The sequence below is a fragment of the Mixophyes fleayi genome, chromosome 9, assembly GCF_038048845.1.
Source record: "Mixophyes fleayi isolate aMixFle1 chromosome 9, aMixFle1.hap1, whole genome shotgun sequence".
Classification (NCBI taxonomy): domain Eukaryota; kingdom Metazoa; phylum Chordata; class Amphibia; order Anura; family Limnodynastidae; genus Mixophyes; species Mixophyes fleayi.
In genome coordinates, this window is record NC_134410.1 from 94,743,812 (window position 1) to 94,768,099 (window position 24,288).

Below are 24,288 nucleotides of genomic sequence, written 5' to 3' on the forward strand. Positions count from 1 at the left end.
CATTCTCTGTTTTGCTCACCCAATCAACTTTTTAAAAAATGACAATGACATAGAGAAGATGCTGTCTGTGTCCCAAAATATTTAGGGTCAATTTTGGGATTCTGCAACAGCATGTAGGATAATGCAGCAGCTGCAAGAAGAATAGAATTTAGGGGGATTGTACTTTAGTCCAGCGCAGTGGAGAATACTTTCCGTGTTGTGCAAGGTGCTGAAACTACTGGAAGTAGTCACCTGTGAAGCGAGTGTAGACACTGTTAGCTTGAGTCAAGTGATTCCCCTAATTAGATTTTTTGAAAAGCAGCAAGAGAAATTGAAGGAGGAAATGAAACAAAGCAATTCCGCTAATTATGTTGGACTTGTAGATTAAGTACTTTATTTACTTTGCAAGAGATATCAACATCTTCAAATCGGATCATTACATTTTGGCAACTGTGCTTGAACGTAGGTTTAAGAGCTATGTCTTCACTTTCTTTCCAACTAACCCAGATCTCAAAAGAAGCAATGAGCTCCTGGTCAGCAAGCTGACAGCTCAAGGGATAAATGACACAATGACGTCTCCTCCTTCACTTTTCGTTGAAATTGCTGCTGGGAAAAACTTAGGTTTCCCAAGACACCCAGTGGTGATGGAGATGAGCCTGCACAACATTTTGACATTTGGTCTAGTCTAAAAGAATTGCCCAAAAATCGTGACAGCTCTTACGTAAAATGAACTACAAATGAGGAAGGCCATTACCGGCAATTACATCAAATTACACATAATTCTGTGATGTTGGATTCCAGCACGGATGAATTAGTATTGTTTGAGGATGATGTACACACTGATGAGGGTGAATATGATGACAGTGCAGATTGCAGGTGCTGAGATCTAGCTGAGAAAAGGGAGCTAGCTGATGTTGATATGCTTGTTAATATTTTGGGTAGAATGGCATGTTGGCAATTTTATGTTTTTCTGCAGTAAACTTTCATCTTTATTAGAGAGGTGTTTTTTTCTTTAAAAAGGTACAAGCTTTTTATTTACATTTTTGTTTCCCTTACTTAAATCCACTATGCACTTGAACATAGGCTTTAGCACATGAGGTAGAGGGATTAGTATCATCATGACTGAGACTGGAGAGTGACAAGAACAATGCCACCCCTCCTGTTTCTGTATGAGCTATGGCACAGTAGAATGTCACTGGAGTCTTTTAAGAACACTAACAACCCTATTATTACAATTTCTGTTTCAGCACTGAACCCCGCAACCTCCCCTGTTTCTGAGTGAGCTATGGCACAGTAAAATGTAACTGCAGAATTTTAAGAACACTGACAGCCCTATTGTTTCTATTTCAGCAATGACAATTAGCCATGGAGCAATGGATCTCTTTTGTTTGTATGTTACCTATATAACACAGTACAATGTGACTGCAGATTTAGACCAAGACTGCCAGCTCTATTATTTCTGTTTCAGCAATGACAATTAGCAATGGAGCAATGGAGCTCTCCTGAATGTCACTGGAGACATTGAAGAACACTGCTACCCCTCCTCTTTCTTTTCTACCTACGACGCTGCCCAACTGCATTATAGACTGCCAAGAACCGTGCTACCCCTTCTGTGTCCCTCTGTGAAATGGCGCTGGATCGCCGTGGAGGGTGGTACTTATAGAATCCAAAACTCGCAAGATCCAATGATGTAACAATGACGTTTTGCCTCATTTTCAATTCTGAGGGCGCGCAAAAGTACTGAGCCAACTTGGCTTGGTGCTCGGATCTGCTAAGTTCAGGTGTGTTTGGTTCTCTGGGAACCGAGCCTCAGCATCTTTAGTCATGTTGTATGTGTTTTTGGAGCACTATAAGCTTAGTTGATGGTTTATGTACTCACATTTATTTTTACCTAATAGCACTTACAAACATGGTGTTTGACATTCAAGTCTATATAATGTATGTAATGCTCAATCAACATGTTTCCTTAGTGGTTAGGCCATTGGTTCCCAAACTTTTGCAGTTCGCGGCACCCTTAGAGTCTCCATCATTTTTTCAAGGTACCCCTCCAAAATAATAATTAGAGATATCTTATTGAGAGGTACACGCTCCAACACATCGTGTAAGTACGAGTGGAACGATCATTACGCAACATCGGTTCCCGGAGTACCAAGTTTCTATACTGCACCCCCGTCAGCGGGAACCCGATCCGGCATTTGGATGCCTTGTGGCATTACGGACACGCATGGGAGAATTTCATCTGTATGGCTCTCTGCATAGGGCTTCAGAATATGGTAAGATCTTATACGGATGATCACAAAGTAATTGAAATGTGTTTTGCATGCCGATAAGAGGACATTAATGTATACACCCCTTAATCAAATGTGAAGTGGGTGCATATTAATGCAAATTGACTATATCGGAGTATCACACCTTTTGCCGGAGAACCCGTGGATGCTGCGGACATTTATGGAGTGGTTGTTATTCCAAGCCTAACGCTACAGTCTTTTTCCACATCTGTATACATTTTTTATATACATTTTTTTCGAATCATGCATGCATTTGTTGTTTGATAGATTTTTATTATTTGTTTTCTGTGGTTTTATTATTTATTTGTGGGAGATTAGAACTTAATATTGATTGTGGAAACCATTTAGTTTCCAGCTTCATTTTGCTCCAGTTGATGTGAATGTTATAGAGGTTCACATTTCAGTAATACTGTTATCCATCTATGTCATGATTTTTATGTTCACATTTTAGCTTTTATGTGTGGCATTTTTTCACTGTGCAGTACATTGTGGGGACATTCTGTTCCTAATTAAACTTGTTTTATTCAAATACACTGTATTTATTATCTAGGAATGTTTATAAAGGTGTTTTTCCCAGCGCTGGACATTTTTGTGTTTATGTCACAGTGTACCCCGTCTGAACTGTGTATATGAAGTCAACCTGAATTACAACCTGTACACAACTTTAAAATTCAAGCTCTTCCCAGCAATATCAACTTCATTAGTCACCTAAGGAATTACTTGATAGAAGTTGGATAGGGAGTGGAGCTATTAATAAGGGTTGGTCACAAAACCCATTTTTAACAAAAAAAACTATGAAGTATTGTGCTGAGAGGCATCGCCTTTTAAATGTATTAGATCATTTAATAATTTGAAACTAATTGAATATTGATTAATCTATTATTTGTGATTATTACTACATTCATCCCATCAATTTATTTTCCTTTGATCCAACTAATAAAGATCATTCCATTAAAAGTGTCCAGTTTTTTTGGGTTCTTGTCCTGGTTTCACCTCTCTGTGTGTCGTGGTTGGCAATATTCTCTCTCCAAAATAGTGAAGATGTGGACACCACTGACAACTAGCCAACAAGAATGCCACACATAACATAACATCATTGCATCATATTAATCATATGTATACTCCTCTGAAAAATCTATGGCTCCTCTGAAAAATCTGTTATTTTCTTGTCATTTAACTGCTTTTTTTCTGTAAAACAGTGCCTATTGCTTCAAACTATGCAGTAATGTTTCCTGTTATTTTAATAGCAAATTATCCCCACAGTATAAAAATAAAAAAGAACAGAAAATGTTTGAGAAGATGTTTACTGCTGAAGTCAATGTTTATTGATGGAGAGTTGCCTGCCGCTGTAATTACTGCAGCTAATGAATTTGCTTGATAAACTATTAGTACCTGGTAACCTAAGCAACCATATGCTATAAATCATTCTGAGACAATATATTGCTACTATAACTGTTTACACTGCATGTTGTCTTAACGAACAATTTGACTCATGTGTTTCAGCATGCAAAACAGCCAAGGTGGAGCACAAAACCTGTTTGGTGGTACTACATGCCTTGATTTGTGTATGTGAGTTTACAATTCTGCTAAAGCCCATGGGTTTATGGAGAAAGATAACAGAATTTGCGGAAGAGCAAAAGCTTGTAGCATCCAATGGGAAGGAGTTTGGAGAAGCAAATGCTTTACTTGATGTGATGTAATTGCTGACTATGTGTACATGTGCGCCTAGTTTTGCAAGGCAGTATATATAAAAAATAAATAAAAAAAAATCCAATTAATGGAGCAAGATTATTGAAAATGACGTAGAGCAATAAAAAGGGAGCATTTTTTGGTGTATTCCTTGCATTACAGAAGGATGTAAAATCACTTTCACCTGAATTGTGCACCTGCTTTGGTGGTGTTTTGGAATAATTGTATATTTTTAAAGGGACACGTGTTGCACCTTTCAATTGCACTGTCGAAGTCGTATAATTGGATGAACGAAAGTATATTGGTTAATATTGTTTTATTGTGTGATTGCATTCAGTATGCCACGCTACACGTGGCGTACTGTGGTCGCACGGTAAAATACGCACTCACACACTCGCATTACAACCTTTAGTTATTTATATAATTCATATTCAAATTGATTCCATTCTACAGTGATTTATGAGCAGATAGTATTTAGTTTATTATTAGTTTATATATTATGATTATATGTACACCTCAGTGTTATTTAATGTTCAGGTTATAGGAAATGTGTCATGTCTGATATCATTCTAATCCCCTATTCATCAGCAGCTGTCCGGTTCAATCGCCGAAGAGATTGCATATTGCATACTCTAGTTATTGATGTTAGGAAATAAATAGTCAGAGTGATATCAGACTGTAAAATGATAATGGACTAGTTGTAACTGGTTTCTGGGCGGGAGAATCATCTGGAAGGTTGTTTGAACTAGCCTATGACCTGTTTACCCTGGACCCACCTGAAGTCTGGACCTATAGAAGCAAGCCACGTCATCTGCATTGTTCTCTCTGTAACACTGAATGTATATATATCATAGCTGCACTCCAACTAGCTTCAGAAATGTGTCATGTCTGATATCATTCTAATCCCCTATTCATCAGCAGCTGTCCGGTTTAATCGCTGAAGAGATCGCATATTGCATACTCTAGTTATTGATGTTAGGAAATAAATAGTCAACTAATGGACTAGTTGTAACTGGTTTCTGGGCGGGAGAATCATCTGGAATCTTGACCTCAGCCTTTGAGGGGGTTGTTTGAACTAGCCTATGACCTGTTTACCCTGGACCCACCTGAAGTCTGGACCTATAGAAGCAAGCCACGTCATCTGCATTGTTCTCTCTGTAACACTGAATGTATATATATCATAGCTGCGCTCCCACTAGCTTCAGTCATTCTCTGACCACAGTATTCAAGTGTGGACTACTGTTCACTGGTACCCGTGGGAGTGCAGCGTAGCACAGCGGTATGTATGTATCTTTTGGTATTGGCTGTACTGTACTGTATTATATTACAATCATGTATTGAACTGTTAAACTTTGCATCTGCTAAAATAAATCACAATACAATCGCTTGGGCAATGCTTATTTGAAAACGATAGAATTACTTTAATAATTTGGGGGCTCTGAGTTTGGAGGTTACGTTATCGGCAGGTATGCAACACTTACGGTTTTCGGTTCCTCAACAAAGGGTGGATTGATGGACGTGTCACATATGGGAAAGAACGCAATGTGTTCAAAACCTGTTGTTCACTCTGTCTTGCGAAACCGAATGTCCATTGTTGCATAATCTGAAGGAACGCTAACTTGAATCTAGGGACAAGAAAGAAAAATGTTTCTTTTTATTGTCGTTTTGCGTTTTAAAGGTATTGCATTGCATAGGGTATGTGTATTTCCTGCAATGAGTATGTGAACTTCCGGTATTGTTGCCACGTGTTTTAACCAGTTGTGTTCATTGTCTAGTATATATGCATAGTGTAATCACTTGGTAAAATCTCTGAAAAGATAGTGCCATTGTTTGGGAAATTTATTTTCTGCGCAGAAAAGGTGTATGTGTTTGTGAATTGTATGAGTTAGAAGGTGGGTGGCGTTGCCTGATTAAATCGTCCACAATATTTGAAACGTACTCCCCAATAAGTAATCGCAAAGTTTAGCAATAGCTAGTATCACTAAGCGGTGCGATTGGACCGCATGGTTTATTGTGCAACCGTGATTGTGAATTGGGAGGAGATGCGAGAGGAATTACGCTGGTAAGGCGCGTAAACTCCAATGCTGCCAGTTCAGTAATATACTCAACAGATTTTATGTGTTGAGCCAGGATATCGAGGAGCTGATATTTCTGTTGTCCATAGTGATATTTCTGTGTTAGGAGGTGGGTGGCGTAGCCTGATTAAATCATCCACAGTTAAGAGGTGGGTGGCGTAGCCTGAATAAATCGTCCACGGTTAATCTCTAGCAGGCTCTGTTTGAAACAAGAACAGTTAAAAAGTTCCTTTTTGCATGGCGTTGAGAAATAGGTTGTTTTCACAATGGATGTGAAGCAACTGCTAGAGATAGTTCATGTTGTGCTGCCTAATGAATGGCCGATTAGTTCGGCAAAGTATGTTATGCATAATAAATATTGTGCGTATGCAACGGCATACTGCGACAAATAAGTCAAGATGTCCCGGGAGTGTGTGAAACCTTTCCCAAACATAAGTAGTTTCGAGTCAGAGGTGTTAAATAATAAAGATAAAGTGCGGTTGATTAAATCAGCAAAAACGAGAATTGAAAATGATAGCTGTTTAAAATTGTGGCAACAAGAAGGGTACACGTGGCAAGGAAGCGCATGTTCAGTGGATGTAAGCGTACCGTAAACAAGCATTCCGGAAGTGTGCATTGCAAAGCGTGGCGAACTGAGCGCAAACGCGTCCCTGACAAATGTGGTTGGGGCGGTAAGTACAGCCAATACCAAAACTGTAAAAACTGTAACCAGTAACTTGTATGTTGTATTAAGTCATGTTAAGAGTAATGTTTCAGAAGAAAGAAATGTACCCACCGTCAATTCGGCCATTGCTCATGCTGGTAATGTGAAGGGGGCACCACACGGACAAGGAAAAGGAACAATCCCACCAGCAGGGGCAGCGGCTGAAATCGGTGAGAATAATATGGAAATTAATAGAAAGGCGGACATTCATTATACTGCAACAGCAATTCCAGCAACTAGTTCAGGATTTAGTGATTTGGTTGGTCTACATGCTGTCCGCACAACAGCAGTTCCCAATGGGAAAGCTGACAAAGATGGTGAAGTTCCCTTAAAACATGATACATGGACTAAGTCTGAAATGTTTTCAAGTATGTCTGATTTCCCTGATCCTAGAAAAGATTTGGCCAAGAGTCAGAAATTTATTAGATATTTAGGTAATGCACATGAGCCTACTAATAAAGATTGGCGAATGGTGCTTAGAGCCTGTCTTCCTCTCGATATTGATTTACAAAAGTTCATTAAGGATTGTATGTTGGAGGAGGATAAATCCTTAACCGAGGATGATAATCAGGACAATATTAGACGTATAATCACACAATTGGCTATATATTTTCCAGTGATAGTGGACTGGAGTAAAATTTTTACTATCAAACAAAAGGACAGTGAAAATGCAACAGACTATTTTTGCAGGGCTCTAATAGCGATGGGCAAATATACTGGGGTATCAGACATAAAAGATAATGTACATTACATGGAGGTTGCTGTTTCAGTTCTAATGGATGGCCTCAGGGAAAACTTGAAAAGAAGGGTGCAAACTTCATTACCAAACTGGAAAGGAATCACTGTAAGTGCTCTCAGTGAGTCAGCTATATTACATGATAGAAGTATAAATAAACAGAAAGAGACACTAAGTGATAGGGTAATGATGGTAAGTATCCCAACACTAGAGGGTCTGTACACACGACCACCAGCATACGACCCACATAACAGGAAACCTAGGATATTGAGATGTTACAAATGCAGAGAAGAAGGACATATTAGGAAGTATTGTAGGAAAGAAAAACACAATCCTAGAGGAGGGTCACATAAACACCCACAAAGAAGGCGCACACAAGTCTCAGAGGTTTTCCAACAGGCATCTGCACACCTCACAGCAGTAAATGTTTTGAGGGAGAACTATAGTCAACTCAAAAAGTCAGGTTATATCTGTAGTCCTACAACCAGGCAAGGAAAAGGTTAAAACCGTGGTAAGTATTAGTGTGCAGGTTTAGAAAAAAAACCAGATTTAAAAAAAGTAATCTTTGTTGATTTTGCTTGTTTGTTTTATGTTGTCATATGCTTGCTTTTCTGATCGCTGGCCGATGGTAAAGAATAAAAATGTTTGTTTCATTTGTTGTTTAAAGATAACTATCTTGTTTGTTCTTCTCACAGATAAGGGTACACAAAAGAAATATAGACTTAGTGCTTAAAGGGGTGGAATAGAGAAATAGGAAAAATACTCTTGAAAGACAAATTAACAATGGATCATTGGAACACTCTTTGTTTAGGCTGCAGTGACTCATGATAATTTGTTCGACTGAGAATCATTATCCAAAAATTAAGTATGTACATACTTTGCTCCAAAATATCATTTTATGTATCTCAGACGAGTTATCAAGAGTTAATTTTTTACATTTCTCTGTCATAAGTCAGGAAGTCCGTTGCAAAGGTATGTACTTAATGTGATACCGAGTTCTTAATGAACAAATGATGGACGAAACTGGATTGCCCGGTTGATGTAAGACCCCCTAGTCAAGTATGGGAGGGGTCATAGTTTAGCAAATAGCTAAGGGGATTAGTGAAATGAATACAGCCATTTTCCCATAGAGTCCAATCCAGCTGTCATTTTTGCTGTAAAATCTCCTTTTCTGCATGTATGTTTGTTTTCAAACCCTTCTATTCAAATTTTTGTATTCCTATTATTTGTTGCTCTCCTATTTGCTCATTCTTTACATCTATGCTAGTATCTCTCTCTCTATCGTTTTTTCTCTCTCTCTCTTCTCTTGTATAGAGATACGAAAAGACATAAACACAGTCTCATTAATGGGGCTAAGACATATTTTTTACATAAGACAAGCTCAGGGATATACACACTAGATTGACATGAGTTACAGAAACAGTTAGGGGTTTGGAGTTATGTGTATAGAAGCTGCTAATTTTAAGCAAAAAAGTTTTGTTGTGGAAATACGATTCATGTTTTATAGACTGCATATCTGTTTTTGCTTTCTTTTTTTGTTTCATGCCTCCTGTACAAAAATGTGCCTTTATTTGTATGCACAAAGGGTGGTTAGGAGATTGCTGGAGGTTAGACATACAGATATGCATCTCTGTGTAGAACATTGTAGCAGGATTTTTGCCACAAGATACGACATAATGTGAATCCCTAGAAAATGTAGAATTTTCGTGTTTTATATTTTTTCACCTGTTAATAATGTAGGGCCTATTTTGGCTGGGTTAATTCAGGTCTACAAGACGAACCAATTGACTTCATTTCCACGCAACAAACAAGGAAGTATTTACACAGGTCGTTAAACCAGTCGTTAAGATCATCAAACAGGTAGCTATGGATTTCATTAACAGCACTAAACTCGCAGAAGGTAGTATGTTTAATCCTTTCATACCAGATAGTTTTACATCTGCAGAAAACTTATGGACACAACTGATAGACCAGGTGCACAATCATGACAAATGGTTTATTAATAAGCGAGGTGTGTTTAAGAAAACCGTAAAAGGTTGCAAATGTTGGTTATATTAGTCCAGGTTTTTGAGGACACAATTTGGAGACCGCATAAATGATCGCTAGAAGTATGTTGACTAAGACAGTTAATGTAATAAATCAGGAAGATAGCTGTAAAATTGTATTTATAAAGATAAGGAAATTGCTGAGTTATTCGTTGACCTTAATACTGCAGATGATCGGATGGCTTCTACTGAAGACCATATGGCATAATTACAACAGGATTTAGAATGTAGAGCCCAAATGATCATGAATATGCAAGGTTTAATAACTGATCTCTCAAATTCAATAAAAGAGCTATCTAAAAGTGATCCTCGGGTGGACTCTACAGTGTTAATACCTACATAACAAATTAGTTTTTTTAATAGGGAAAGTGGTAGTACAGCTGGGTATCAAGCAGATTTATCTGGCTTGGCTCTCACTGCACCCCTACTTGATATGCAGGATGTAAGATCCCCCCGTCACTTACCCAGTGATGCGCACACTGGAGTACACCCCAACATCGGTGGGAAATACTGTTGATGCACGGGCACAAGTCCAGAAGAGTGGATGGGACCTTATAGATTTCATTCCTGTCTTAGGGCCAAGCAACAATGGTAGCAAGGATTTCTCTTTGAATCAACCTTTTACAGATAATGATATAAAGAGAACAAAAATCCTCTTGAAACTCAAAAAAGAATTTCCTCAATATAATAGCAGTTTAGATCCTTTCACCTCATGCAATATTTTTGAGGGCCATTGCACTCAATTTACTGTGGACCCAGAAGATTGCAAGGATCTCTTCAAGTTGTGGCTACCCACATAGGGAGGTAACTCCCAATATCCTAGATAGTTTCAAACCTAGAATACATCATGAACCTTTAGCTTTATGTGGTCGGTTTGAAGCTATGTATAGGACTGTAAATAACGACCATAGGCCCCATATTCCACCAGGCATGATTTGCATATTTGTGTAAAAATTTCCATGCACAAATGTCAATCTGCGAACAAATGCTCAAAAGGAAACTACACTTGCAGGTGCAGCTAGAATTATTAAGGAATTCAGACAGGAAACTTTGAGATCCAAGAAAACGGTACAAATTAGGGAACAGCATATATTTGGTGGAGTAATGCGCGATCGCCGCCAGACCTATCATGAACATCGCCCTAAAGCTGTTCAGCCTTCTGCTCCACCGGCAGAGGATGAAGATCTAGTCTGCTACAAGTGCAGACAGAAAGGACATAGGAGAAGAAACTGTCCTAAACAATCTCTTTATACATCTGGAAACACAAACGGTTTCCAAAAGAGATATAATAATTCTACAAGAACAAAAGGTCCATTAGTGCACAACCACGGAAGTGTGTAGCAGCTGCAAATGTGCAAGCAGATAAACCATCTGCTTCACAGGTAACACCACAAAATAAAGAGGTTTCAGTCTGTGCAGTAAAGGTTCCAATAGCAAATCTGGTGCAGATAGACTGAAAGTCAGGGGTCCCAAAGGATATAATTCCGCTATGCAGCCTTGTATTGGGTCCTTCTGGGAGACCCCACATCATGGCTAAAATAAAAAATATTTGGGTAAAAATCATGCTTGTCACTGGAGCTGAAATTTCCATCACCAATGTGGAGCATGATTTGGATCCAGATAGTTCTCAGTGTGTTGTGATTGGATTTGATCACCAACAAGGGGGAGGGGGGGGGGCGGGGTGACAGCCCACAGGATTTATAAAGTGATTATAAAAATCAATGATTTCTTTTTAAAAATCCCAATGTGCTATTACTCAGGATCCGATAACATTATCCGAACTGATGTAGTGACACAACAGGGCTGGATACTGGATCTGGCAAATTGTATGGTATGGAAAGGTCCCAGAAAATCAAGGATCTGTGTAATAGAGCAACATGATCTGGGTCCACTCATAAATGCAAATGACAGGAATGACAATGGGCTTGTGCATAAATGGGCAGCGGTCTCACACAACACAGACCTTGAACCTATTTTGTACAGGTATCCGGAATCATGGGCACAAGGGAAAAATGACTGTGGAAGGATGGTTGATGTTGAGGTAGACATACAAGGGCCGGATCCACCACCTCAGTGTCATTATCGCTTCCCTCCTGAAGCCATGGACTCTGTACTGAAAGCTGTAACTGACCTAGAGTCAAGGTGGAGGTCATAAAGTAAAATTCAAAGTGCAACAATCCCTAATGGCATGTCAGGAAGAAGGAGACGAACAACTGGAGACTCACAATCGATCTCAGGGTTCTGAACAAATACACCCCCATGTCAGCGCAGGTAGTTGCAGAAACCCCAGACATAATGGCAAGGATAAATCGCAAAGGCCAGATAATCTCAATCATTGATGTGGCAAATGTATTATTCTCTATACCCTTGACAGAATGTTGCCAGTACAAGTTTGCGTTCACTTTACGTGACACACAATACATGTTCTGCCTTTTCCCCCAGGGTTTTCACAATAGTCCGACTTACTTTCATCAGGCGTTGGCAAAATTGCTGTTTTTTTTGTCGTCATCATACTGTAACAGGCATTCTGGGCGCAAGTGTTTTCTTGCGCCAAGAATGCCTGTTACAGTATGATGACGACCTACTCCTAAATACAGAGACCATGGAGGAGCACTTAACCCTCTTACAGGAATTGTTAGGCCTCCTGTCACTTGCAGGATTGAACCTGAGTCCTCACAAGGCAAACCTGGCTAGATCAGAGGTGATATTTCTAGGGGTTAATATTGCTCACGGAATACAGGGTATCATGGCCGCTCGCGTGGAAGCAATGGTCATATTACCCAGGCCTGGCACCCTGCAGCACTTGCGCAAGTTCCTGGTGGTTGCAAATTTCATGAGGGAATTCATCGAGGACTTTGCTACCAAGGCAAAGCCTCTCTATGAATTACTCAGAGGTGAAAAACCCTCACTGAAAGGTTTTGCAGAAGCACAGGAGGAGGCTTTTACAACACTAAAAAGAGACCTCTCCTCCACCACGGTAGTAGCCACCCTCCACCCCGTTGGCAATTTGGCCATCCAAGCACATGCTGGATCAGAGTCCATATCAGCGCCTCTCCTGCAAGAGGTGGGTACAACAATTAGACCACTAGGATACTTCTCAAGACTTCTTTCACCAGTTGAAAGGAGTTTTGATTAGTGTGCAAAACAGCTGGCAGCCATTCATTATACTGTCAAAGTGACAGAGCATATTGTAGGGTTCAGGCCATTTACTGTGCAGACACCTTACTCTCCATTAACACTCCTACTCTGGAATAAACTTCCTGGTGTCTCTCAGCAGAAGTTTGATAGTTGGATAATGGACCTTAGTGGATGGAACATAAAAATCTGTCACAAGGCTGTATGTTCTGTCTCAATTGTTAAACACAAGTGGAACAGAGCATTATTGCTGTCTATTGCCACATTTCCTCACAACACCTTTCTTCAAGCAGATGATGACAGAATCATCTTTGTTGATAGATCTTGCTCTCTACTGGATGGAACATATATGACAGGTTATGCGGTCTTGTATGAGGCCACTGGGACACAGAGCCCGGTTAAACTTCCAGGTCACCTGTCAGCACAACTCGCTGAGTTAGAGGCTGTGAAAGAAGCCCTTTTTCTTCAGCTGCCAGGGCGGCGCACTATATACAGTGACAGTTCATATGTTGTGCGATCTCTAACATCACATTTAGAGACCTGGCAAAAACGTGGATTCGTGGACAACCAGAATAAACCTCTGGCGCATGTTTCAGTTTTAAAAGAACTTTGGGAATGGGGTAAGTCACATCCTGATGAGGCTGCAATCATCAAAGTGCCTGCACACCAGAAAGGGAACAACTCCTTCATCCTAGGAAACAAAGCAGCAGATGAAGCAGCAAAAATGGCAGCAGTATCTGGTATCTTTTGTTATGATGCTTAATTTTTGCCCTCATTCCAGGTGGCTTTATGCAGGAAAGTCCTCAAAGCAGGATCAGTGTCATTTGAATAGGAATAGGCGAAAGACCCTCTTCTTATGACACTCAGAATTTCACCACAGGATCCCTGGTCTATAAGACAAGGTAACCTGTGTTGTGTATCAGGAGAAAATTTAGATCAACTCCCAGTAGTCCCTTCACATCTTCAAGTGGAGCTGACAAAGCTCAATCACCAGGTCCTGGGGCACCCTGGTCGGGATAAAATTTTGTCTCTGCTAAAGAGTAAATTATACTTACCAGGAATGTCCAAAACAGGAGAGTGTGTTACTCAACGATGTCTTGTTTGTACCCAAATCAACCCTCGGGCACCAGCTCTCAAACCAGCATTACAGTGTGTACCTTCAGCAGAGGGGCCATGGGTAGCCTTACAAATTGATTTCATAGGATCCCTACCAGCAGGCGGTCGCAATTGTCGCTATGCCTTGGTAGTTGTTGATCTGTTCTCGCAGTGGGTAGAAGCAGTGAATGACTCAGCTACAACTACAGCACAGGTCCTACGGGAGCAAATTTTATCATGCTTGGGAATCCCCAGGATCATAGAATCTGATCATTAAACCCATTTTACTGACAAGGTCATGAAAGCACTTTGTGAACTACTGGACATAAAGCAACAATTTCATGTTCCTTATCATCCCCAGTCAGCAGGGATAGTAAAGCGTATGAACCGGACCATCAAGACCCGGATAGCCAAGGCATTGTTAAAGAAGAGCTCTTCTTGGGTAACAGCTTTGCCAGCAATACTTATGGGTATTAGGGCAATGGAAGCATCCAAACAGGGATCATTCAATTTGAGCTCATGACAGGTCGCAAAATGTTATTTTGCTTCCCCAATGAGCCTCAGCTGTCAAATCCCATTAAGGATGCAAAAGCCAGAGATGAGTTCCTACAACAGATACAAGATAACCTGAAGAGATTGCTGCCATATGCAGCAACAAGACTACACAAACCCTATCTACAAGGGGAGACCTCAATGCCCCTTATATTAGATTTAGTAATGGTCAAAGTTTTCCATAAGGCAGGTCCTTGGGATGCAAACTGGGAGCGACAATATCAGGTACTCGAGACAATGTGTGATACCATGCTGAAGGGACAGAGGCCAGTGACTACCAAGAAAAACTCTCAGAGGAGGCGCAAGGTATTGTGGGTCCATATTGACCAGGCAACAATCACCCGGGCCTCCTCAACCCAGTAGAACACTTGTTTGCTTATTAAGTTGGGAACAATAGGGGAGTGTGGGACAAGAAAAACATCTTTCTAAAGGTTCTAGTAAGGAAAATGAAAACCTGTCCTTATTGAAAAGAACTATAGCCATGCCTTTTTTCTTAGCAGATCATGGAGCCCAAGGAAAGATCTGTAACACCAGCACCCAGAAGACACTGTTACAAATCTCATTCCACTGTAGGAGCCCAGAGGTGCTCAGTATACTGCCCTCTGAGCAAACTAGTAACATTGGTACTACTGGTAGGTGTGGTACTAGTGGGTTTTGCTACTTCTCAGAATAATGAGAAGGATCTAATTCTACTAACCAGAAAGAGCTTTTGATAGTAGAATGTAAGGAAGGGAAAATCCTAGAGCCCTTCTCTAATTACAGCTTTGTAGCAGGTCAGTGGTATTTGTATGGGTTTTGGAGATATGGTTATGCTGGGTATAAGGTCCGACACTATACCCCAAAGAAAATGTGTCAGTCAACCAACATGATCTGCAAACACTCTGCCTTAAAGAATATAACCATTATAAGGACATTGATTTAGTGCAAACTAAATCTGTCAGGTGGATATCAAAGAATCTTCATTTAACGCCCTTTGATTAAATAAATAATGTAACAGAGTTACTGTGTACAAAGCAGGGAATACTAGACCCAGAAGGTACTACAGGGGGAGAATATGACAGGTGGTATATTCTAAAAGCCACCTTCATAGGATCTAACAATCAGGATAGTCTACTGGTTCGAACATATTTTGATAGACCTAATTTAATTATATGTACCTTAAAAGGATACTGCATGTTGAGAGATTCCCAATTGTTAATCGCAAGAGAATCCAAATATGCCTAAGGTCACGCTGCCACAGATTATTTACAAACTAGTGTTATGATAATGAACTTGAACTGTAGTAGCACAGGCAAAGCTATGTGGAAAAACAACCATGGGCCAGTAGACATGGAAGACTTGTACAGACCTGCCATTTTGAAAATTAGAACAGATGCCGAAAATCAGAAGTATATCTGGGTAGAGGGATCACCATCTATACGGTCTTTTATGATAACAATTATGACAGATAAGTGTGTACCAGAAGTTGCTGGATACTATTTTATTACATATGCCCATTGGGAACCAGATAGGCAAATGGTTCTGTTAGATCTAAACACCTGGAGGTGGGATATAGTATGTAATGGCATAGATACTCCGGTAATTGATGTATGGATGGATGGAACCCCTACGACCATATGTGTCTGTAGACTGGAATGAACCTAGTGGCAGAGATATTAACTTTCATAGCAACATTGATGGACATCATTTTAAATTGCCATTCTGCGAGGTAGCAGATGAAGGGTGTTGGATGTTCTCTCAGTGGATTTATCTCTCCAAAACAAAACATGTTAAATATCGCTCCTTGCAACCAGGGGATAGTGACGAGTGGTATCCTTTTAAAGGAAGAGGACAAGTATGTAAGACTGTAGTCAGAATACCTTATGAAACAGAAGTCTTGGAACCAGTCAGGCCACATTTTGATGACTGTAACATCCCTATCCATAAGTTAGCAGATGTGATAGGGCCCCAATTGTCATCTCCATGGACAATAATAATCAACCTCAAATTAATGCTATACACCTGGAGAATTTCAGTAGATTGTTGGGATCACCGATGTGAGGAACTAGTGAGAAATCAACTATAAATACTAAAGGGATGGGTAGAATTTGGGCAATAAACAAGAAGGGATGACTGAAGAGTTAGAAAACATAGGGGGAAGTGCCATGTCATTGCAATCGCTCTTGGAGAAGGTGCAGTGGGAATAAGTACACTAGATACTATGGATTTAGAGATTCTGAGGAATAAACTTGGGAGCCTAGCACAACATACAGGAGATGGTATTATGACTCAACTCAATGTAAATCCCATCCTTGAGAACTTACAACATGCTCATATAGATGCCACTACCTCTCCATCTGTAGCCCTTCAGGAAACATTTAATGGGTTGGTGTTGTGTCTCATTGGAGAACAAGATAGAGCTCAATTGGCTCTGGCATGTACACAGGTTAAGAGTGAACTCTCATAAAATCTAAAACATAAAGTATCATCTCTCCATAATGGTCATTAAACATTCAACCCTAGCCAGAGGATAGCGCAATTTTTCCCCTGCCTTTGCATTGAATCATACAAACTGGTGGCTCACGCAGTGGCATGGTTGCCTGAATCTGACCTGTAATGCTTCCTCTCTAGCTCCTTTTTCTGGTAAAGAGAGGAAGGAGTACACCGCAGTAAATTTAGGTATTCTGATGTCAGGGGATATTATACTCCATCCACATCTCCAATCTGACACGTTATCATATGAAGGGTCACATCCATATCTATTTGACATGGATGGATGTTGGAGACGAGAAGACGCTATATTGTGTCAAGGGAATCATGATAAAGTACTCAATCAGGCAACAGTGCTGGGATACTGTAGGATTATGTTTGATGAATGTTAGTCCAAAACCATCATCTAAATTAAAATATCTGGGTCAAGGTTACTGGTGCTGTTATCAATTCCTAAATGTCTCATATACTGTTTATGCTACTAACTGGACCCATAGAGTAAAACCTCCTCCGAGGAGCATATTGTACTTTTACTCCCACTCTAGGTTTCGATGTAGCAGACGAGTTGGAAAGAACACCAGTAACTCCAGAGAAGCAATTAGATATCCGCCCAGATACTCCTATGACGTTTCAGAAAATTCCACTTGGTTTCAAGACAGAGCTCAAGAACTGGCTGCTCGACTTCAGAAAGGAGGACAACATCTTGGAGAAACTCAAGGAAACAGAGAAACAAGCGACCATCAAGCTGGAACATGATGCCATCAAAATCACAAAGATCCTGCACGCCTTAGAGGAAGAAAGATCCTGGTGGGAAAACATATTTGGTTACAGTCCAAAAGCAACATCATTTTTCAATCGCCTCATACATCTCATAATAGTTCTCATTTTGCTGGTATTAATCCTATATATTGTACTACTGGTTGTCTACAGAAAGATAAAAAGAGTGACTAAAGAAATTAAATACACTGTAAAGCTATACAAAAAAGAACAGTGTATAAGGACTAGAAGACAACAAATGTCGAATTATTAAGGAAGAGGGGTTATGGACTGTTATGGACTATTTCATTTATGGACTAGTTTCTAAACCAACTACATGGAAAATTGTTGTTATGTGCCACCAGATACAGCAAGAGTCTCATTTTTTTTATGGAGAGGGGATACTTTTTCCACTATGGATCTCTTAGGGGGTTTTCCTGGGATGTCGTCAATTGCATAGAGGTTTTTTTATTTCCTCCATAGTCGGTAGGAAGAGGACAAGTGAGAGTTGGTGATCATAGGGGCCCCCTCTCTCCCACTTCCTGAATTCTTATCCACCTGGACTTGACTCTAATAGAACGTTCAAAGACTTTACTATCCTTCAAACATCATTTAGATCTGATTTCTGCTCGAAAATTCATATACAGAACTTGTGGAAAAACTTGGTTATAACTTGAAAAAGGACTCTGCTAACCTTGGAATAGAGAAATCGTTAACACTGAATTTTATTCCAATGCTTTAGGACTTTAAGCAGGATCTACAACTAACAAGTATTACTCAAGGACTCTTTCCAAGATATCTATTTTTGGACTTTCTCAAGGATTTGGATTCCTTTGAACTTGATGATTTTTCTTTTGTTCCTTTAAAAACTGTCTTATAATGTTATATTTTATGGTTACTACAGAAGTGAGTATATAATAGTGCAAGATACACATAGATAGGGACAATCGATTTTAAGTAAACTGACAACAGGGAGAATGTGAAGGAGCTCCTATATTGCCGCTGATGGCGCAGTCACTGTGGGCGGAACTTGATTCACGCATAATGGCCACTAGCATTCCACTACTTATGCACAGATTAAGATATGAACTGGCTGAAAGAAATTGTCTCTCACATGTGGCTCCACAGGAGTTTAGGTTCAAACAAAACAAAACATGTGCTCCCAGGACAGGAAGACACAGCTAAGAAACACAGAGCAAGGAGGCAGTGTCCAGTTGTGGAAGGTGTGGTAAAGCTAACAACCCCCACTTGAAACAATGCATTCTGGGTAAAGGTTTATAAGCCACTGAAGCAGGCAAAACAGTCTCTTATGACCACACCACATACACATCTAGAAGTGCGGACATCTTTTCCACCTGGAGCCTACAGGACACACACACTCCACAGTAAGTTTATACCTTATCTGTCTGTTTCTGCCTGCATCTTATATACTATGCCTGCATTTTATCCACCTTTTCTATTAACTTTTATCTTCTTATTATACTCTATTTCTATTAACTTTCTGAATATTTTTACAAAGGCTAGCTCCTTCTTTCCCCCATCTCAGGATTGCTTGCTATCTACATTACAATGGACTCTAGCTTCCTTCCCCCATCTCTCTCTTTGCTTGGCCTTTATTATCCCTTAGGCCTGAAGACATGTTTCTTTCATACACACACTTGCAAACAGACATCTATCTTTATTCCCACTTAAACACATCCACTTTACACAAATCTTATTTAAACACACATAAACAGGTGCTTGCTTAAACACATTTCTATTTACACATTTAAACACATTTATACAGTATACATTATATATATATATATATATATATATATATATATATATATATATATATAAATATATATACATACACAAAGGAAACTTAAATATACAAATGAGGATTGCTAAAGTATAGGTTAATAATAATAATAACAACGACAGAATACTATATTATATACTCACTTCTGAAGTATTAACATCATGTCTGTAGAATCTATCATGTATTATCTGTATTGTATGTATGCATATCAAATCTACAAGACCAGTCTCAAACTTCCAATCACAAGCCACTACCCGATAAATTCCCCATCAAAGATTTCCTAACATGCAACAGCACTAATATCATCTATGTACTAGAGTGACCATGCAGTCTACAATATGTAGGAAGAACCATCAGGACATTGAAAATTAGAGTTAGTGAACACATCCGTAACATCAAGAAAGGCTTCCTACAACACAGTGTGTCAGAACATTTCCATAGAATACACAACTCCAATCTGGATGGCCTCAAATCCATGGCCATCAAGCAGATTGGAAAAAACTGGAGAGGGGGGGGGGCACCCTCAAACAAATCAACAGAGAAGAAGCAGCCTGGATATACAACCTTAAAACCCTCACCCCCAGAGGTCTGAACATAGATTTTGACCTAAAATCAATATTTCCTTAACCCCCTTACTCTTAACACTAACTACTACTATCTTTGAGTCTTGTTTTCAAACCCATTCCTCCTTTTCATAACTAAACCACTGCTACCCACTGGATCCTGGGAGTTCATACTCCATCGAATTTAACCCAATATACATAAGTTCCTCATCATCCAATTTTTCTACCCTCCCGATCCCCACAAAATCCATGGGTCATACCTTTCCTAATTGACATAGATAGGATAGTTATCTATGCCATTATATGCATTAAAACGCATAAGCTTTACCCTCATGACTAAAATCCATATATGTGGCTCGAGAACATCACAAAACCTGGGGCCTCCCCACACCTATAGGTTACTATCTACCAATATGCCTCTATAGCGACCTATCTATGCATATGTGGAGGCACTTATACTCCTCAATATGAACAACTCATATCTGCTCCACCTCATGTTACATTCCTATCCAGACACACGCAAATATGTAAGGTTTTTAGGTTATGGCCACACGCTGCAGTGCACAACCCACAATCTTTAATCTTTAGTTTATTATAAACTCTCTACTCCGGGATACATCAGATGTTATGCACTATCCGCGCCATGGGCCACCCCACAACATTGTTAGCCTAACAAAGCCAAACCACTCCTCCAGTATGTAATCCAATAATTTCTCAGGCACCTCATCCAATCAAGGGCAACATTGCCTTTAAAACATTCCCCGCCACAATCAACATATTACTCCTTGAGAAAGTCCACGAGGACGAAACATGTCGGAGTTACACACCAGCTATTTTGCTCTACCTGTTTTACGTGCTTGCATATCAAAGACTCACTGTAAGTGCAATTTATGTTATCGCATTAAATTGTATTGCATTACTTTACTATGTAGTCCCTTCTCTTTTCCCGAACAATCGTCCACGGCGCATGCGCAGTGCGCAACATCACGCAGACACCCGGCAGCAGCGGCAGTCACAGAGCACATAGCGCTCACAACAACGGATATCGGGCTAATGTACTAGCCATCACACACAGCGATCCCTAGCGCTTTCGGAGCCACGCCGGATACTTCCTGCAGCCCACGATTCAACCTAGTTCACCCCCGCAAGCTGCAACCATAGGCATGCATCGGGACCTCCTGAGACCAGACACTGCAATCAACAGTCTCCATACCAGAGCCTTCTGTCCCGCGCACTCACCAAGACAGCAAAGTAATTGCATTCACTAATACACGCAGAGGACAGCAGAGCCATCAGTGGTTTGACACAGTTTCTCCTGACGTACACCAGCGGTTACAACTGCAAAGGACACTACAGACACCCCACCGTCTTATCTTAGTCCATCGATACTTTGGTTACACAACCTGAGTATATCACTCTCCATTCAGTGTCGTACCTATGTACTGTCATACCATCTTATTGTTTATTTTACTGTTAAACTGTATATTGCAATATTATCTTTTTGTACATACACTCTCCATTTAACCATCTCTCCAACACCCACTGTCAGTACACACAAGCACTTCATATAAGAGTTATCATAACATATTGTACTTGAGCGCCCTAGGTACTACTCTCTTTTATTTATGTATTGTATGTTTGATTATCTTTGTAAAGTAAAAGACTTGTACCTTCCCGCCTGTTTTATATGTTTAGATAACTGGAATGAATAGGATCAATGGATGTTTATATAGATAATGCAGTATAGTGAAGTAAATGATAGCTTGGTATTTATTTAGCGATTAACACATAATGGTGGGCTATCTGACGTGGGCTTCAATAGATGTGTAATACTTCAGCAGTATATAGCCTTGTCAAAGACAGGGATCGCATAACTCACTCTTATGAATTTTTAGTTGGGATGTGTAAACATAACAACAGGGATACCTTATTTATGGTTGGTATGGTACAAGGCGAAGGCCAAAAAGGTTGTGTAAAATAATGTCTCTAAAGTACATCTGAGATGTCACGAGTGCGTCTTATTCAACCTGACTAAAAGAGCGAAAAATACGCAAATTTTGTTATATCCCAATAATTAGTGAGATTAGTTATTAATAAGATCAAAGCATTGTATCATTATTATGGCAGAACACAGGATCCTATAACACACTTAAATAGTTGTATGATGCAATTATGGTAATCTATTTGCAAGTTGCTTGCAAACCTAAAATTTGCCCACATGTTGAAGCTGTGTTTATTATTTCAATGGTAACATGTGGCCCTAACTTTTATTTACAAACACAGTTTCAGCTGCTGCTTGCAGATATTACCATCCAAATTCTGCATTGAGTGCAATACATTGATATTTCACTGGACAATCTCTACATTAATTCTGAAATAAGATCCATTTTCACTACTGGCAAAATGATCCTATCAACAGCTTGTCCTAATAAACTGGTCATGTGATCCTGTTTAAATGTTAACACTGTATATTCTGGATATTCTGTATATTATATCTAATAAGAAATTACTAAGTGTAAGAGATAAAGTGCAGTTTGGGTGTGATTTCATGTGGTTTACCATGACAATATTCCCCAAAATGCTACGGACACCTTTAACATAGATTTTTTTTACACCTAAAAAACAGTTAAACATGTGACTGGTGTGTGCAAGTAGTGACAGATAACGATGTGTCTACCTCCACCATTTAGTAAGTTTCGAAGTGTGTATATATGTGTGGCATGAATGGAACATTGCCTGAGCATGCATAATTCAGTATTGCAGATGTGGAGAAACTGCCTATTATTTTATGAAGCAGGTGAAATAAGAAAAATGTGGATAGTGTCAGTGCTTTACTGGTGGACTCAACTGGACTGGCAGCGAATCTGGGTGTGAGGAATAAAGCAGATGGTGGTCTTGCATATGACACCAAGGTTTTGGATTTGATTGTAGTTTGTGTTCTGGGTTTGGGTTTGGTTTTGTTAGCAAAGTGCTGATTGTAACAGGAGTTTCAATATTTAAATGTGGTTTGAACATGTTCTGCCCTCGGAAGCGTTGCCACATACAATTCTAACATTTAATTACCCTACTTTGTCCACATTTACAGAGGTCAGGTGAAGATATATCTGACTAATATCAGCTGACATGTGGGAGTAGAGAAAAAACGCGTGGCCCAAGAGAGGGGTTAAATACTAACATCAAAAATATACATACTAAAAGCAAATTTGGAACCACAAAATATAGTGTGAGCTAAGAGGTGCATGTTGCTGAGGCCAAAACAATAAAGGATGTGTAAGATAGATAGTAAGTCTAAATGTGTCCAAAAGGACAGTGAAGTTAATGGTGTGTATGAGAAGAGGATGTACAGCAGTGTACTAAGCAGCAGAGAGATCGTTAGGAATGATTGCAGAGACTATTGCATAAAAAATGTATTTAAATGATACCTTTGTAAAAAATGATATCACAATACATAGAAACTAAGACGGTGCTATTTGTGATTTCATTCCTTGGGTGATGAGCAAACAATAATGGCTAATTGAAGAAAAACATAGGCAGGGTTGTTTAATTTTCAAGATAGTTCAATGTGTGATAATACAGGATTCTAAACTGCCTTACATCTTTTACTGTTGGGAAAGATAAAAAAACAAAATGAGCTTATAGATTACTTTAAGGCGTGTACTTTGTATACCCATTTGTGCAGAATGAAGGTGCCCAGTGTAACATTATTATTATAATCTATTTATTAGGTGGCACAAGGTTTCTGCAGCGCCGTACACAAAATGGACAGGGCAGGGAATAACAGTACAAAACAATAAACGAGTAATACCAAGACTTCAGAGGCTCCAGGCTGATCAAATATATTGAAGTTGGAACAGAAGAGAAGGTAGAGACAGAGACAGGAAGAAGTCTTGAATTCTGGAGTGGGATGAGGTGATCAGAGTGGAAGAGAGGCGACGGTCATTGGCCGATCGCAGGGACCGGGCAGGAGTGTGAATGGAGAGGAGATTGGAGATATAACGGCAGTAGAGTGGGAGAGAGCCTTGTAGGCGAGGGTAAGTTTAAAAAGTATTCTGCGGGGGAAGGGGAGCCAGAGTAGGGCAAGGCAGAGAGGGGGGGCAGAAAAGGAGCGTCGAGAAAGGCAGATAAGCCTCGCAGCCGCATTGAGTGTAGAACGAAGGAGGGTGAGGTGAGAGCGGGGGAGGCCTGTGAGGAGAAGGTTGCAGTAGTCAAGCCGGGAAATGGTAAGCGCATGGATAATAGTTTTGGCTGGTTCATGAGATAGGAAGGGCCGGATGTGGGCGATGTTACGTATTTGAAAGCGACAGGATTGGGCAAGAGATTGAATGTGGGGGGCAAAAGAAAGAGAGGAGTCAAAGGTGACACCCAGGAATCGGAGTTGGGAGACAGAAGAGATGGTGGA